We start from the raw sequence: 18,150 nt of genomic DNA on the forward strand, positions 1-18,150 counted from the left end.
GCTCTGTGGTACTGTAGAGAGATCACGTTGCCATATCAAAGTTGGCAATGCGAATCGATATCAGAGACATTATCGAGGGCTCGCTGCAACCCACAACGACGCCCCAGATGACCACACCTCCCCTCTCAGCATAGTAGCGCGCTAATGCTGAGGTCAGCACATGCAGGGTGGTCCATTGATCGTGACCGGGCCAAATATCTCACGAAATAAGCATCAAACGAAAAAACTGCAAAGAACGAAACTTGTCTAGCTTGAAGGGGGAAACCAGACGGCGCTGTGGTTGGCCCGGTAGATGGCGCCGCCATAGGTCAAACGGATATCAACTGCGTTTTTTTTTTTTAAGTAGGAACCCCCATTTTTATTACATATTCGTGTAGTACTTAAAGAAACATGAATGTTTTAGTTGGACCACTTTTTTCTCTTTGTGACAGATGGCACTGTAATAGTCACAAACATATGGCTCACAATTTTAGACGAACAGTTGGTAACAGGTAGGTTTTTCAAATTAAAATACAGAACGTAGGTACATTTGGATATTTTATTTCGGTTGTTCCAATGTGATACATGTGTTACAGCGTGATTACCTGTAAATACTACATTAATCCAATAAATGCTCAAAATGATTTCCGTCAACCTTAATGCATCTGGCAATACGTGGAATGACATTCCTCTCAACAGCGAGCAGTTCGCCTTCCATAATGTTCGCACATGCATTGACAATGCGCTGACGCATATTGTCAGGCGTTGTCGGTGGATCACGGTAGCAAATATCCTTCAACTTTCCCCACAGAAAGAAATCCGGGGACGTCAGATCCGGTGAACGTGCGGGCCATGGTATGGTGCTTCGACGACCAATCCACCTGTCATGAAATATGCTATTCAATAGCGCTTCAACCGGACGCGAGCTATGTGCCGGACATCCATCATGCTGGAAGTACATCGCCATTCTGTCATGCAGTGAAACATCTTGTGGTAACATCGGTAGAACATTACGTAGGAAATCAGCATACATAGCACCATTTAGATTGCCATCGATAAAATGGGGGGCCAATTATCCTTCCTCCCATAATGCCGCACCATACGTTAACCCGCCAAGGTTGCTCATGTTCCACTTTTCGCAGCCATCGTGGTTTACGTTACCTCTGTTGGTGAATGACGCTTCGTCGCTAAATAGAACGCGAGCAGAAAATCTGTCATCGTCCCGTAATTTCTCTTGTGCTCAGTGGCAGAACTGTACACGACGTTCAAAGTCGTCGTCATGCAATTCCTGGTGCATAGAAATATGGTACGGGTGCAATCGAAGTTGATGTAGCATTCTCAACACCGACGTTTTTGAGATTCCCGATTCTCGCGCAATTTGTCTGCTTCTGATGTGCGGATTAGCCGCGACTGCAGCTAAAACACCTGCTTGGGCATCATCATTTGTTGCAGGTCGTGGTTGACCTTTCACATGTGGCTAAACACTTCCTGTTTCATTAAATAACTTAATTATCCGGCGAACGGTCCGGACACTTGGATGATGTTGTCCAGGATACCGAGCAGCATACATAGCACACGCCCGTTGGGCATTTGGATCACAATAGCCATACATCAACACGATGTCGACCTTTTCCGCAATTGGTAAATGGTCCATTTTAACACGGGTAATGTATCACGAAGCAAATACCCTCCGCACTGGCGGAATGTTACGTGATACCATGTACTTGTACGTTTGTGACTATTACAGCGCCATCTATCACAAAGCGAAAAAGTGGTCCAACTGAAACATTCATATTTCTTTGTGTACTACAGGAATATGTAATAAAAATGGGCGTTCCTATTAAAAAATAAAAACACGCTGTTGATATCCGTTTGACCTATGGTAGCGCCATCTAGCGGGCCACCCATGGCGGCATCTGGTTTCCCCCTTCAAGCTAGACGAGTTTCGTTCTTTGTAGTTTTTTCGTTTGATGCTTATTTCGTGAGATACCTGTCCGTTAATCTGTGCATCAAGTGATGCTTTAATCGTTAATGACGGTTGTAAGTTATCCAGTTGTAAGTGGACCAGACGCCCTGTAGCTTGCATTTCACTGACCCCAAACCGCTATCATTTGCGACTTCAGTGGTGTCAAGTGAGAGCTCGTTGGAGGGCAGGGCGGAGGTCTGTTGCGTTTCCTTATGAAAGCTGGTTGTGCCTCGGCGCCAGTGATGGCCGAGTGTTGGTTAGGTGGAGGTCAGCTTAGAGCCAGATGCCATCCTGTCTGCGTTCTAAACACACTGAACCTACACTTAGAGTTATGGTTCAAAATGGTTCAAATGGCTCTAAGCACTATGGGACTTAACATCTGAGGTTATCAGTCCCCTAGACTTAGAACTACTAAAATCTAACTAACTTAAGGACATCACATACATTCATGCCCGAGGCAGGATTCAAACCTGCGACTGTAGCGGTCGCGCGGCTCCAGACTGAAGCTCCTAGAACCGCTCGGCCATAGCGGCCGGCTTAGAGTTATGGTGTGGCAGGAGGAGCACTCTCGTGTTTATCATAGCACCCTGACTGCAAATTCGTGCGTCAATCTGGTGAGTCGACCTGTTGCGCTGCTGTTCATGAGCAGCATTCCAGCGGGTGTTTTCCAACAAGATAAAGCTCCCCTACATACCTGCTCGATTACCAGATCTGCCTCCAATTGGGCACGTATGGGACATCATCTGACCACGAGTCCAGCGTTATTCACAACCAGCATTAACCGTCCCTGTACTGATCGATCAACTCCATCCCACAAACTGACATCCACCACCTGTACAATATAATGCACGCACATTTGTATACTTGCATTCAACATTCTGGTGGTTACACCGGTTATTAATGTAACACCATTTCACATCTTCAATGGCTTAAGCTGTGTTAACCATTTAGATATGTTACCTACACAAATGAGTTCGCGAAATTTCTTTACTCTACATTAATTATTTTTCGGTGTTGCGACTTTTTCTCCGTCAGTGCATTAGGTATTGCATGCTGCCGCATGCGTACCAGTAACTTAAGCAGCAGCCAGCCACACAAGTGTGATTTATAAAAGTTTATTTGACTCAAACCGTTACAGATTTCGGATTTATTAGAAATCCATCTGCAAATGGCTCCTCCAGTCTTCCTTTCGTTCCTGCTGGGGTCTCGTTCTGTGTTCGTTAGACAAGCAAATAACAATCAGCATAATACGAGCCTATATTTCCATACTGATTAGGTATTAATGTCAGCTAAAGAACAAACAGGTGGCTTTTTCCTATAGATATAAAAGTTAGAGTAAGCATTATAAGTAATTACGACTAACTGACACCCCGACAACTATCTCTTACACAGTCAAGTGGTTGTAGCATGAGTACCGATAAACCGTTGCGTATGGAAGGAAGTTCACACCCTTTCTTCAGAGTAAGTATTTTTTTATTTATTTAATCGTATGGTGATTTTATACAATATACAGTTGATACAAGGCAAGTGATTTTATACAATATACATATGATATAAGACAAGATTAAACCTTAAAGTCCGTGTTTTTCAACCAATTAATTAAGCTGGGTGTGAGAGTGAATAAGTCGTCGGGAATTCCAGGGTATGAATGAAGTGGACAGCGTTGGACTAAATGTTCAATTGTCTGCTCTTCTTAATCACATTTACACATTGGTGAACTGATCCAGCTCCATTTGTTCCTGAAGTAGCTACAACAACCATGTCCAGTCCTTAACCTGTTGAGGCGGCACCAGAGGTTCCTCGATAGGTCAAAACCTTTTGGCTTCTTTGTGGGATCAAGGTGATGGGCTCTTGTTCCCAATGTTTTTTGTTGTCCATTCAAGCTTGCAGCTTTCATTTAGATCAAAACCATCCGCGATGAGTTGTCGTGCAGTAACACTTGCTGGTCTTCTTGATCGCAATCGTTGCTGTGGCGGACGACAGAATTCCTGGTTCATTAACCGTCCCTGGGTGGAGCTAAACGAGCAACAGTGTCATAGGTGATATACAATATCTCCAGAGTAACTAATGAATTATTGTGAACTAGTGCTATATTAAAAGTAGAAAGGAAATGATTCTGTACCTTTTGGCGTAAAAGCCCAACGGCCTTGCCGCAGTGGTAACACCGGTTCCCGTCAAATCACCGAAGTTAAGCGCTGTCGGGCTGGGCTAGCACTTGAATGGGTGACCATCCAGTCTGCCGAGCGCTGTTGGTAAACGGGATGCACTCAGCCCTTGTGAGGCAAACTCAGGAGCTACTTGATTGAGAAGTAGCGGCTCCGGTCTCGGAAACTGACATACGGCCGGGAGAGCGGTGTGCTAACCACATGCCCCTCCGTATCCGCATCCAGTAACGCCTGTGGTTTAGGATGACACGACGGCCGGTCGGTACCTGTTGGGCCTTCATGGCCTGCTCGGGAGGAGTGTAGTTTTTCTGGCGTAATAGCTTGAGGTACGCTTGTAATTGTCACTTCAATAAATCAGTGATTCGCTGCTATTAAAATCGTTTTTGTCTGGCAAATGTACAGGTTGGACAGAAATACAGAAACACCACGAGAAATTCCTTTGCTAACCAAGCTTGTAGATGGGGCTGTTGTATTTGACCACGAACTTCACCTGAGCAACGTCGTCAGTCGTGGTCAGAACAGCGTTTCGTGTAGTTATGAGCGCATTATTCGGAGCTAAGTGAATTCGAAAGTGAGCAAATTCTTGGAGATCATGTGGTCGGTGTTTACGTAACAAAGACATCGTGAGTGTTTGGTGTTTCCAGTGGCATGGAATCGAGGATTAATACCGCATACAGGGAATGAGGGAAAACATCTTTCGATAAATCATAACGCTGACGAAAGTATGTGTCGAGCGATCGTGGCAGACGCGGTCATTGAAGAGGATTGGACGAAAAATAAGAGAATGACAGCTGCAAAAGTCAATTTAGAACTGAATGTCGCATTCGCGAACACTGCAGCACAACATCAACAGGAAGGATCTCCATAAGTTGCGAATTGCAGGACGAGCTGCAGTTGCAAAACCACACATCAGTGATGCAACTGCTCGTTACAGTAAAACATTGCGCCGAAGCCATACAACTTGGGCTACGGAGCAGTGGAAGAATGTCATTTGGACCCATGAGTCCTGTTTCACACTGCTTCAAACTTCTGCCAGAGTTTGCGTGGAGTACGCCGTCTGAAGCCCATGATGCAGACCGCTTGCTGCCAAGAGGGAAAAATGGCAGGGGTTCGCTCGCTATTTGGGCAGCCATACGATGGTATTCCATGGACCCCATTTTTACTCCGCAACGTCGCATTACTGCTAATAATTATGTGATCATTTTGGGTGATCAGGTCCATCCCATGGTAAAATATTTGTTCCCCAGTAGTGTTGGTGTGTCCCAACAATACAGGGCACCCCTTCACACAGGTCGCGTCATCCAGGACTGGCTCTGTGAGCACCAGGACGGATTTTCGCATCTCCGCTGGCAATCACAGTCATCAGATCTCAATATCACTGACAATTTATGGTCTACTTTGGAGAGAAGAATGCGTGCCAGTTGTCCATCTCCACCAACGATACCCGAACTGGACACTATTTTGGAGGAAGAATGGTATAAGTTCCCTTCAAAACCATACAGAAACTGCATTTATCCATTGCAAGACAACTGGAAACTGTTTTGAATGCCAGTGGTTCAAATGGTTCAAATGGCTCTGAGCACTATGGGACTTAACATCTGAGGTCATCAGTCCCCTAGAACTTAGAACTACTTAAATCTAACTAACCTAAGCACATCACACACATCCATGCCCGAGGCAGGATTCGAACTTGCGACCGTAGCAGTCGCGCGGTTCCGGACTGAAGCGCCTAGAACCGCACGGCCACCGCGGCCGGCGAATGCCAGTGGCTTTTGTATATTCTATTAGGTAAGATAATGTGTTATGTTTGTTGTGATTACATTTTCTTGTCCACCCCCTGTAGTTCTGATGGAGACTAACATCGTGCTATACTGAATATGGCAGAACTGAGCAATTGCTGTTTGGGAAGTAATAATAATAGTAAGGGTGATGTACTTGAGGACAATATTATGGAAGTGGAAAACGATGTAGATGAAGATGAAATGGGAGATATGATACTGCGTGAAGAGTTTTACAGAGCACTGAAAGACCTAAGCCGAAACAAGGCCCCGGGAGTAGACAACATTCCATTAGAAATACTGATAGCCTTCGGACAGCCAGCCCTGACAAAATGCTACCATCTGGTGAGCAAGATGTATGAGACATGCGAAATACCCTCAGACTTCAAGAACAATATAATAATTCCAATCCCAAAGAAAGCAAGTGTTGACAGATGTGAAAATTACCGAACTATCAGTTTAATAAGTCACGGCTGCAAAATACTAACGCGAATTCTTTACAGACGAATGGAAAAACTGGTAGAAGCCAACCTCTGGGAAGATCAGTTTGGATTCCGTAGAAATGTTGCAACACGTGAGGCAATACTGACCTTACGCCTTATCTTAGAAGAAAGATTAAGGAAAGGCAAACCTACGTTTCTAGCATTTGTAGACTTAGAGAAAGCTTTTGACAATGTTGACTGGAATACTCTCTTTCAAATTCTGAAGGTGACAGGGGTAAAATACAGGGAGCGAAAGGCTATTTACAATTTGTACAGAAACCAGATGGCAGTTATAAGAGTCGAGCGGTATGAAAGGGAAGCAATGGTTGGGAAGGGAGTGAGACAGGTTTGTAGCCTCTTCCCGATGTTATTTAATCTGTACATTGAGCAAGCAGTAAAGGAAACAAAAGAAAAATTCGGAGTAGGAATTAAAATCAATGGAGGAGAAATAAAAACTTTGAGGTTCGCCGATGACATTGTAATTTTGTAAGAGACAGCAAAGGACCTGGAAGAGCAGCTGAACGGAATGGACAGTGTCTTGAGGATATAAGATGAACATCAACAAAAGCAAAACGAGGAAATGGAATGTAGTCAAATTAAATCGGGTGATGCTGTGGGTATTGGATTAGGAAATGAGACACTTAAAGTAGTAAATCAGTTTTGCTATTTGGGGAGCAAAATAATTGAAGATGGTCGAAGTAGAGAGGATATAAAATGTAGACTGGCAATGACAAGGAAACCGTTTCTGAAGAAGAGAAATTTGTTAACATCGAGTATAGATTTAAATGTCAGGAAGTCGTTTCTGAAAGTATTTGTATGGAGTGTGGCCATGTTTGGAAGTAAAACGTGTAAGACAAGTAGTTCACTCAAGAAGAGAATAGAAGCCTTCGAAATGTGGTGCTACAGAAGAATGCTGAAAATTAGATGGGTAGATCACATAACTAATGAGGATGTATTGAATAGAATTGGGGAGAAGAGAAGTTTGTGGCACAACTTGACTAGAAGAAGGGATCGGTTGGTAGGACATGTTTTGAGGCATCAAGGGATCACAAATTTAGCATTGGAGGGCAGCGTGGAGGGTAAAAATCGTAGAGGGAGACCAAGAGATGAATACACTAAGCAGATTCAGAAGGATGTAGGTTGCAGTAGGTACTGGGAAATGAAGAAGCTTGCACAGGATAGAGTAGCAAGGAGAGCTGCATCAAACCAGTCTCTGGACTGAAGACCACAACAACAACAACAATAATAGTAGTTTCGTGTGGCTGAACGACATGGTGCAAGTCTCACAATTGGACGCCAGTTCAGTGTCTCTAACCTATGCCAGTTATCCAACTGGGAAAAGGGAACCTACATTTTAACGTGGAAACCGAACCACGTGGCACATCTCCATATTACTAAAAGCTGAATGCTAGGTTGAAATCTAAAGGACTAAATTGCAAGTAAAAAGCAATGCTGGTCCCAGCTCTGAAGGTTACTTCGCTTTCACCATTATTTTGCGGGAGGCGGTATGCTTTTGTTTTCATGTGACTCGTGAACTTTATTCCCAGCAAGTTACAGGGAGACCTAGAAGTTAACGCAAAACACCTTATCACTTGGCAGCGTCTGAGTTCAAAATGTACTGCCAGAGGCGAAAGAAGCGTTAAATGATAGAAAAACAAAATCCTAGGATTACTCATGGATCATAACTTGAACTTTTGGATTTATGTTTTGATACACATACACTCAGTCATGCAACCTGGTATCAGCGTAGAGAGATCAATTTTTAAAGACAAAGAAAGCTTTCTTCAGGTGACCTAGCTAGAAGTATGGCATGAAATATGTATTTAAGCAAGAAAACTCGCGTGATGCCAGTATGTAGAATGATACTATAGATTTGTTTGTGTGGCCATCCTCCACAGCAAGCATATAAGTGTTTTGTAAATAAAACTGCCCTTTTCTGCTGCTAGTTACTTTATTTATCCCATACGCGTTTCGCCTTCTCATGTTCTAAGGCTTCATCAGTGGGATCCATAACGATACAGTTTTGTTAGTTATAGATTATCAAACAGTTCACTTCGCAATTTTTTGTAAAAAAAAATAGTAATTACTTACGATTTGCTGATCTGCGTTTCCTCACATCTGGTCTGGAGGTCGCACTACCACTTTTACCACTGCCATATCATCACATCTTTGTGTTCTCGCCTTCCACACACTGTTCACCATATTTCTCACTATTTTTTGTGGTGGCCTATTGTTCTTTTTTGCGCTGTGAAAAGCAGTGTACGACGAAATAGTTGTATCGAGTGACAAAACAACAATAGGCCACCGCAAAAAATAGTGAGAAACATGGTGAACAGTGTGTGGAAGGCGAGAACACAAAGATGTAATGATATGGCAGTGATAAAAGTGGTAGTGCGACCTCCAGACCATATGGCTCTGAGCACTATGGGACTTAACTGCTGAGGTCATCAGTCTCCACACCATATGTGAGGAATCGCAGATCAGCGAATCGTAAGTAATTACTATTTTTTTTACAAAAAATCGCGAATTGAACTGTTTGATAATCTATAACTAACAAAACTGTATCGTTATGGATCCCATTGATAATGCCTTAGAACAGGAGAAGGCGAAACGCGTATGGAATAAATAAAGTAACTAGCAGCAGGAAGGGGCAGTTTTATTTACAAAACAGATACTATAGGTACTTCGGAAAATCTGGTTTCGGGTCTTAGAAGTGGTAAATAAGCTACCACGCTAAACACGAATAAAATGAACAGTGTCTGAGAGGTAAGGCGTTGTGGCATATAGAACGTACATTCTGGGGTGCCACTGAGATGATGATTCTGATAACCTGTACAATTTATCGTCGACTGTCACAATTGTCAAATTATTGTCAGTGGAATGGATTCTTCAGTCTGCTTGCGTATCCAAGAGTGTATCTTGTATCTGAAAGCGGTCTTTGGCGTAATTTTAACTGGTTCATGGACATACCCTACGATCAGATCACGCTGTAATTCAGGAATTGGTTATGAGGAGGGGGAGAGGGGGAGGGAGAGAAAAAACAGACTCTTACTTCCTCCTCGTCCTCCTGCCCTTCCCCCTAATGTAATTTGCTGATACCACCAAGTCTAATGCACCACACGCCTAGAAATTTAATAATAATAATAATAATATATAATAATTGTAATATTATAACAATAAAAATGATTTATTTACCTTAGAGCTTAGAATATCACTTTAACTCTCAAGAAAATGCTGTACGTAAGAAGAGATCATTTTAAAAGTATATGTCTGAAAATTTGAGAAGTTCCAGTGTAATCCAGTTGATTTAAGAAGTCTACACCAAGATGACAGTGGTCATGGGATAACGATATGCACATGCGAAACTGGCAGTAGTATCACATACACAATGTATAAGAGGACAGTGCATTGGCGGAGCTATCATTTGTACTCAGGTGATTTACGTGAAAAGTTTCCGACGTGATTATTGCCCCAAAACGCGAATTCGCAGACATTGAACAACTAGGAATGGTTGTTGTAGCTAGACGCAAACGACATTCAATTTCGGAAACCGTTAGAGCATTCAATATTCCGCGATCTACAATGTCAAGAGTGTGCTGAGAATACCACAAATCAAGCATTACCTCTCACCACAGACAGCGCAGTGACCGAAGGTTTTCACTTAACGACCGAGAGCAGGGGCGTTTGTGTGGAATTGTCAGTGCTAACAGACAAGCAACATTGTGTTAAATAACCTCAGAAATCAATCTGGGATCTGCGATGGACGTGTCTGTTATTACAGAGCGGGAAAAATTAGCATCAGTGGTCTATAGCAGCAGCTGTGACCGTAGAAAATTTTAATTTTTATTCTTGCTTTTGTGACCATAATAAGAATCCAGGCTCCGTAGGCATACAGCCAGCCGATATTAAGAAATAGTTCACCAGGACGTAGGGACAAGATAAGCGGCAGAGGCTGCCAAGTATGGCTTGTTGATCAAATAACTTTGTGTTTGACTTTCTTCCAGAGGAAGCAGCATGAATCAAACTCGTGCAATGGAAGACTCAAACACCATGGCGATAATACAGCAAGAGAGAGTGTCTGTCACGTGCGGAAAAGACTCGTGTAGAACCAAATTAAGTTGTGTGCAGTTAGAAACGAAAGCGTCGTGTGGATCCGAAGGCATTCTTGCGCAATCCGACCAATTAGAAACGAGAGTGTCGTGTGGAACCATAGGCATTCTTGTGCAATCCGATCACTTAGCAATGAAAGGGTCGTGTGAAACAAATTAACTCGTGTGCACCCAAGTACATAAGAAACGAAATAAAAGGCCAGGCAGCGGAATAGCTAGAGGCAGAGATTCAGATGCAGATTCAGAGCCAGTGCCGGCAGTTTGGAGATTCCACAGTGAGACGCCAGCGGGGCCGAGTAGGCCCTTATCAGCAGCTGATACAGACTTCAACTACGAGAAGACGGTGATAGACTCTGGTGGACACTCAGAAACTGCAGGTCAAGTAGGATTTTTAGAGTTTCATTGGAATAGTGTAGAACAGAGGCTGTCAGTCTTTGTCTGAATTACTTAGAGAGAGTTCAGTGCTAACCAAGAACAAGTGATTGCTTTGCACTTGTTTCTTATATGTAGTGGCAATTAGCTTTGAAGCAGCAAGTCTGAATAAATAGACTGAATCTTACTAAGAGGTTTATGGTCCAACACCTCACATAAGTATATGTGAGAATAAACTTGATAGAAACTAACCAATCTTTTCTGCCTATTGCAATTCTGTAACCTATTTTCAGGAAACTTATTTGTTTCAAACCAAGGAGATTCTCTCCCTCTCATCTCCGATATAAAGGTTGACAGCAATTTATAACCCATTGTCGTTAACGTCGCGATTGAGCTACGCAGTTCATTCTGGTATAGTGAGGCTGTGCCAGGACTCGACACAGCTGCCTACCGACGCGAGTGGCTTTGTTAACAGCACGACATCGCCTGCAGCGCCTCTCGTGGCCTCGTGACTGTGTCGGTTGGCTCCTAGACGACTGGAAAACAGTGGCCTGGTCAGATGAATGCCGATTTTAGTTGGTAAGAGCTGATGGCAGGATTTGAGTGTGGTCCAGGTCCAAGTTACCAAAAAGGTACTGTGCAAGCTGTGATGGCTCCATAATGGTGTGGGCTGTGTTTACATGGAATGAACTGGGTCGTCTGGATGCTCGGCTACTTTGAGACCATTTGGAGCTATTCACTGATGTCATGTTCCCGAAAAACGATTGAATTTTCGTCAATGACACTGCACCATGTCACCGGGCCACAATTATTCGCGACTGGTTTGAAGAACGGATTGGCCACCCAGATCGTCCGATGTTAATCCCACCGAACATTTATGGGCCATAATCGACAGGTCAGTTAAGGGGCTCCGGAAAGGCTCAAAATCAGGAAAAGTTCAATTTTTACTTTTTTGCGTTTTCTGAATCTGCAGACTATTACCTTTTAATAGATATATAATTTGTTCAATTCCGAAGACTACAACTATTTTTAAATTTTTTTTGAAATGTGTTCTACATGGGCGTGACCCACTGTGGCGCTGTTAAACTGCTGTCAAATGGTGTTATTATTAACGTCCGTGTTCATCAGGTACATTTTAGTGATGTGAGATAAAGTATGTGTTGTGGCTAACCTGTGATGGTTCAATATATATCGCTGGTGTGATTGTCGATTGTTTCATGTTTATTTACTCTGTCGTTATCTCGAAAATATTCGTAATTAATTCTGTTTCTTGAGTCTCTGTTTTGTTGAAGTATAATAATGAGTAAAAGTAAAGTTATTAGAAATCCTCTGAAGGCTTTTAAGAAAAGAAGAAATGTTGGAAAGCCAAAGGTATGTGTTATTACTGTAAACAATAAAGACGATAACCAAGTGACTGAACCTACCCTCTCAAGTACACCTGCCCATAGCAGTCAAAGTGGGAAAGAAAATACTTCACAGATGAAGCTTGGTTCAATGAGTGAAAACTATGAATGTTTTATGGGCGAATCGGATGTGAATGAAATATTTGATATGTCGGTTCTCAAAGGAATTTTTTCAAACTGTGTAAGATGTATTCATTGTAGTGAAGTTGGTCTGGACCTCTCCATAATAAAGCACGTAGGACTTGCTAGTGAAATACAACTGAAATGTGATAAGTGTTCATACATGACCACCTTTTGGAACAGTGTTGCAGTAACTGCAACTGAAGAAAATGGTAGCAAAATCTACGAACACAACAACGAGCGATGCTTGCTTTAGACAAGGAACGCCTTCGGGCTGCAGACAGGGCTGTAAAGAGTCTAGAAATACAAGCAAGAGTAAACAGGAGGAGGAACAAGAGGAAGCTGGAGGAGGAGTTTGCAGAGGATGAAGATAATCCATCCTATGGACCTGGAATGCACTAAAAAGTTAATCCAATCTTTGTCGCTCGATTCCCAAAACTTTTATTTTCCCATACTAATTACATGTTTTCTAAGGATCTTCCAAACATATTTGTTTCAAACTTTCAGTAAATGTTACACAGTACCTTCTGCATAATTTAACACAGCCTTTTTCCAAAAAACTGTATATTTTTGAATATATAAATAAAAAATTGCAAAAAAAATGTGAATTTTCTTTACAATTGAAAAAAAATCATCTTTAATAACTGAACTAAAATTTTGTAAAATCCCTGTGTTAAGTTGTAGCCCATATTCCAATAAATAATCTGTAGAAAGTTCAACTTCCTACCTCAAATACTTTGTGAGGAAAGATGTAATTTATAAGCGTTATTTTAACATTGCAAGTATAGGACGTTCCGGAGCTCCTTACTGCACAAAATTTTGCACCGGAAATACGTTCGCAGTCATGGACGGCTATAGAGGCACCAGGGCTGAATATTTCTGCGCGGGAGTTCCAACGACTGAGTCCATGCCACGTCTAGTGCGGCTCTGCGCGGAGTAAAGGTCTGACACCATATTGGGAGGTATCCCATGACTTTTGTCACCTCAGTGTAAAGGTGCGTTTACACTGCGATTTGTATCGGCACATGTATGAGATACATGTATATACGACTTTGCGACATGTATCGCGACTTGTATGAGTTGACAAGTATCAACCTCATACATGTATGAGCGTGCGTTTACACTGGTTGATATGTATCACTGTGCGATAGCTTCCGACGACGATTTGGAAGTTTTCACATTTTTATGTGCTGATGCACTTGCTCTTTTGGAAGATGATAGGAAGAAAAGGCGGAGGAAGCGTAGATGGTGGCACAGAGAGTTTCTCGCGAATTAACGCCATATTTTAGAAATTATGTTAGGATGAGTATGGAGGATTTCCGCGGTTTGTTATCACTTGTGGCTCTTCTTGTGTCCAAACCAACACAAACTTTCGGGAAGCGATTCCACCAGAGGATCAGTTGGCAGTAACACTCCGTTTTTTAGCCACTGGGGATTCCTCGTAAAACGAAGATTTCATGACAAAACATTTGCATTGTCGCGCGATTGCTAATGCCGACGTCTCACACACGATTGTTGTCAACATTATCACGCGAGGCCGCCGGAATAACAGCAAAACATTGATATACGTGCCAGATGCATGAAAAAATTATTTAATGTATGACATACTCTGATATATATAAAACTTTTACCTTCACTTCTTGGGATAAAACTTGCACAATGGCCTCGCAAACACGAAGAATAATGTTGCATATGGCACTTTTTGATATTTTATGCAGATACATTAACGTCGAAACGACAGTCGGCACCTTCAAAACTCAAAGAGCCTGGTACTACGCATGCGCTAATCGTCGAAATAAGCGGCAGGCGACAAGACGACAGGAAATGATAGTACTGCGCATGCGCGAGTTCTTCAAATGTCGCTCATACATGTCGCGTATATGGCCAAAAAGCGATATACAAAATGTATACGCGACATGTATGAGCTCGAGGGTCCCCATACAAGTTCCGTGAATTTTTGTATGAGGTGATGTATCGCGACATGTCAAATTGACATGTCGCTCATGCATGTCGCGATACATGTATCCCAGTGTAAACGTACCTTAACAGCAACAAAATGTTACAGCTTCGGAAACTTCATAATACCTATGTAAGTTCGTAGTGTGCGCACACCATTATCAGTGTTTCATTTAGCATTGCGATTGCTGGTTGTGGCTATGTGAGCATGTAAATTGGGTGGATGAGTTTTCTATCGATTGTTTGCGCTTCCGTCCGAGAACGTCCGTGTTTATATTTGTTATTTTTGTTAGTGGAGGACATTTCTCTTTTTGTGATCCTGTGCTCTGCAAATCTTTCGTGACTCTTAGTTTTCAAGCTACACTGTTTTCCTAATGTTAACAGAGAAACTTGGAAATTGATATATATATACAAATTGTCAGAGGACTGCTTCTGTGTTGGCAGCGCTGTGTAGCGCTTTGCATTGGATCTCTGACTGCCCTTTCTTTGCAGTTATGGATGTTAGATATAAGAAGTTAGCATTGATGGAGGGTAGAGGTCTGAAGTGTTAGCGTAGGCTAACGATCTGTACATGTTCGGCTTGGAGACTGAATATTATTCATGATTATATATCTTTGTACTAGATGTCAATGACGATTTATGTTTGTGTTTGAACTGGATGTCACATTATTAAGGTAAAAAAAATACATTATTTCGTTTGCAACAAAATCTTTCCTTTGCTAACCACAGCTAAAATGGTGAAATAAGAGGGAAGATCTGTGGAATGAAGTTTTGTTGGGTCTGCAGTACCAAATGTTACACTGAAAACAAACCTTGTCCTTTCCTTTTGTGTTATTCCGCTATGTGTTTATGTGTACCCTTGTGCATCTGTGTTCTTCCTGTCTCTGTGTGTTGATCTGATAAGATTAATTGAGTTTTCTCTTCTAGTAATAAGCTGCATTTACTATGATGAGGAATACTGTTATCCTCAAATCTAATATATTCTTTACTTTGGAAAGATGTTTAGACATTATTTATTCTGTTCTCTTTTCTTTTAATGCTTATGTGTCAAGTTAATATTTCAATGAATATTCTCATGTTTCATGTATTCACTTGTGTCACAATTCCTGGAATACTCATGTACACGCTTATTTCTATTCCTTTGTAAATCCTGTATTACTGTAAATGTTATCTGTATTATCATGCTCTTCATTGATATTTTCTGTAACTTTGTAATTGTATTCTTATGCTGTAAAATTGTACATTGTATAGACACCAGTTTTTCAGATTAAATAAATAGTAGGGATTCATTTTACTGCACACATTTCTGTTGGTCATACTGTATGTGTAAAATTTCAGAAGCTAAATAACTGTGTTAGCCTTTATACATGTGTTGATAATGCAGCAAGGGACTGGTTAATAGCATTGCTGGTTCTACAGACATCGCAAAAAAATGCACAAGTGGTGGTTTATGGACTTGCTTTATTATCCGCAAGACTCTTCAATTGTGATTGTGCACCAGCACAGTCGCAATGGATGGCTGATGGACATCTGTACAAGGACTACAGTGGGTCTGCACCCTTGGTGGCCCACTACTACCATAATCTCTACAAGGACTACAGTGGGTCAGTACCCTTGGTAGCCCTCTACTACCATAATCTCTACAAGAAATACTGTGGGTCTGTTCTGTGGTGACCTACTAATTCTACCAATATTCTTCAAGACTGAAACTGACTCTGCTGTGGGTTTGCTGTGTTGTGGCCCATTACCAATATTCATGTCCAGAGTCAGCACTGTGTTTCCGTTGGGAGGACAACACTTCTTCAAGACTGCATGGAGATCCACTACTTGCGTGTGCATTTTCTTTTAATGCTCAGACTTTGTGCATGAAACTGTCATAGACCTACTACTCTGACATACAAGTAGGACTGTCTTTAGGGACTGTGAGGACAATATTTGCTTTTGACGAACAGTGCATTAATAATTGTGTGCATTTGATCTATTTGATATTGTTAATATAAAAATTATAACAAATTGATCCTGGCCACTGCCCAAAATAATTAGTAAATTTTTTTTGTGGGTAGCAGGGGGGCTATGTAAGTGGGCTGCTTCTGTGTTGGCAGCGCCGTGTAGCGCTTTGCATTGGATCTCTGACTGCACTTTCTTTGTAAGAGACTCTGTGGCTGATTGGACTCGTTGTTGGAAGTTAATCGCCAGTAGTGTTGGGCACTTGGAAGTTAATCGCCAGTAGTGTTGGGCAGTTGGAAGTTGATCGCCAGTAGTGATGGAAGTACTGTTGGGCAGTTGCAGCTGAACGGCCAGCAGTGATGGATGTTAGATGTAAGAAGTTAGCATTGATGGAGGGTAGAGGTCCGAAGTGTTAGCGTAGGCTAACGATCCGTACATGTTCGACTTTGAGACTGAATAGTATTCATGATTATATACCTATGTACTAGATGTCAATGACGATTTATGTTTGTGTCTGAGCTGAATGTCACATTACTAAGGTAAAAAAATACGTTATTTGGTTTGCAACAAAATCTTTCCTTTGCTAACCACACGCGTATTAGTAGTTAGTGGCTCTAGTAGTTAGAATCTTTTATTTAGCAGGCAGTATTTACGCTCGCTATATTGCAGTAGTTCGCGTAATGAAGATTTTTGTGAGGTAAGTGCTTAATTAAATGTATAGGCTATTGTTAAGATTTCTTTTCAGTCAGGGCCATTCTTTTGAATTAATTATTTGAAGTCTGGTTATCTACTTCCCACGCCCGGGTTCCCGGGTTCGATTCCCGGCGGGGTCGGGGATTTTCTCTGCCTCGTGATGACTGGGCGTTGTGTGATGTCCTTAGGTTATTTAGGTTTAAATAGTTCTAAGTTCTAGGGGACTGATGACCATAGATGTTAAGTCCCATAGTGCTCAGAGCCATTTGAACCAATCTGGTTATCCTTTTTTAGAGCAGATTGCGTTGCGCTGGAATATTGCGGGTCAGTGTTTACACGATAAGAATAAGTAACGAGAAAGTAGGTTCACTTGCATTCAATTTCACTGAGCAGTTTAAGTGAAATATTTAATAAAGAAGTTTCAAAATACAGGGTGATCAGAAACAATCTGAAAAGCTTGTAAGGGTGTTGCAGGATAAGTTGTGCTGAGAAATTACTGTTGAGGAAAAAATTCGATACCTTGCACCGTTTACGATTTAACTAGCATTTAAGTGAGTCAATTAGGCCGTCGCGGGCGCCATTTCAAGCAGCCCGTCAGGGACTGCGCAGCCAAACCCCTTGGGACGGTAGCAAAGATCGAACCCGAGCTAAGGGCTGAGCAGTCTAGTGTGCTATCATCTGCGCTATGAGGTTAAATGGCTCTTAACTGTATAAGGCGGCTCGCTTGAAATTGTGCACGCCACTGTCTGAATTGCTAACTTCAGTGCTAATTCACTCAATGGAATTTTTTTCTTAACAGTTGTTTCTGGATTCACTCTACCTTGCAACACCCCTACAAGCTATTCAGATTGTTTCTGCCGGCCGAAGTGGCCGAGCGGTTAAAGGCGCTACCGTCTGGAACCGCACGACCGCGACGGTCGCAGGTTCGAATCCTGCCTCGGGCATGGATGTGTGTGATGTCCTTAGGTTAGTTAGGTTTAAGTAGTTCTAAGTTCTAGGGGACTTATGATCACAACAGTTGAGTCCCATAGTGCTCAGAGCCATTTGAACCATTTGAGATTGTTTCTGACCTTCCTGTATAAAAGCTTCAAGTTAAATTTTCTTTCAGTGGTGGCGGGTTGGGGGCGGGGAGGGGGGGGGATGGGGGTGGGAGGATCACATCCGCGGTGTGATCAACTTA

The 18,150-nt window shown here is 42.2% G+C and overlaps 1 pseudogene; it reads left to right on the forward strand.

Moving 5' to 3' along the window:
• The first annotated feature begins 4,082 nt into the window (after positions 1-4,082).
• LOC126459209 (5S ribosomal RNA) lies at positions 4,083-4,200 on the forward strand (annotated as a pseudogene).
• Positions 4,201-18,150: the final 13,950 nt, after the last annotated feature.

This window comes from Schistocerca serialis, chromosome 2 (assembly GCF_023864345.2).
Source record: "Schistocerca serialis cubense isolate TAMUIC-IGC-003099 chromosome 2, iqSchSeri2.2, whole genome shotgun sequence".
NCBI classification, from domain to species: domain Eukaryota; kingdom Metazoa; phylum Arthropoda; class Insecta; order Orthoptera; family Acrididae; genus Schistocerca; species Schistocerca serialis.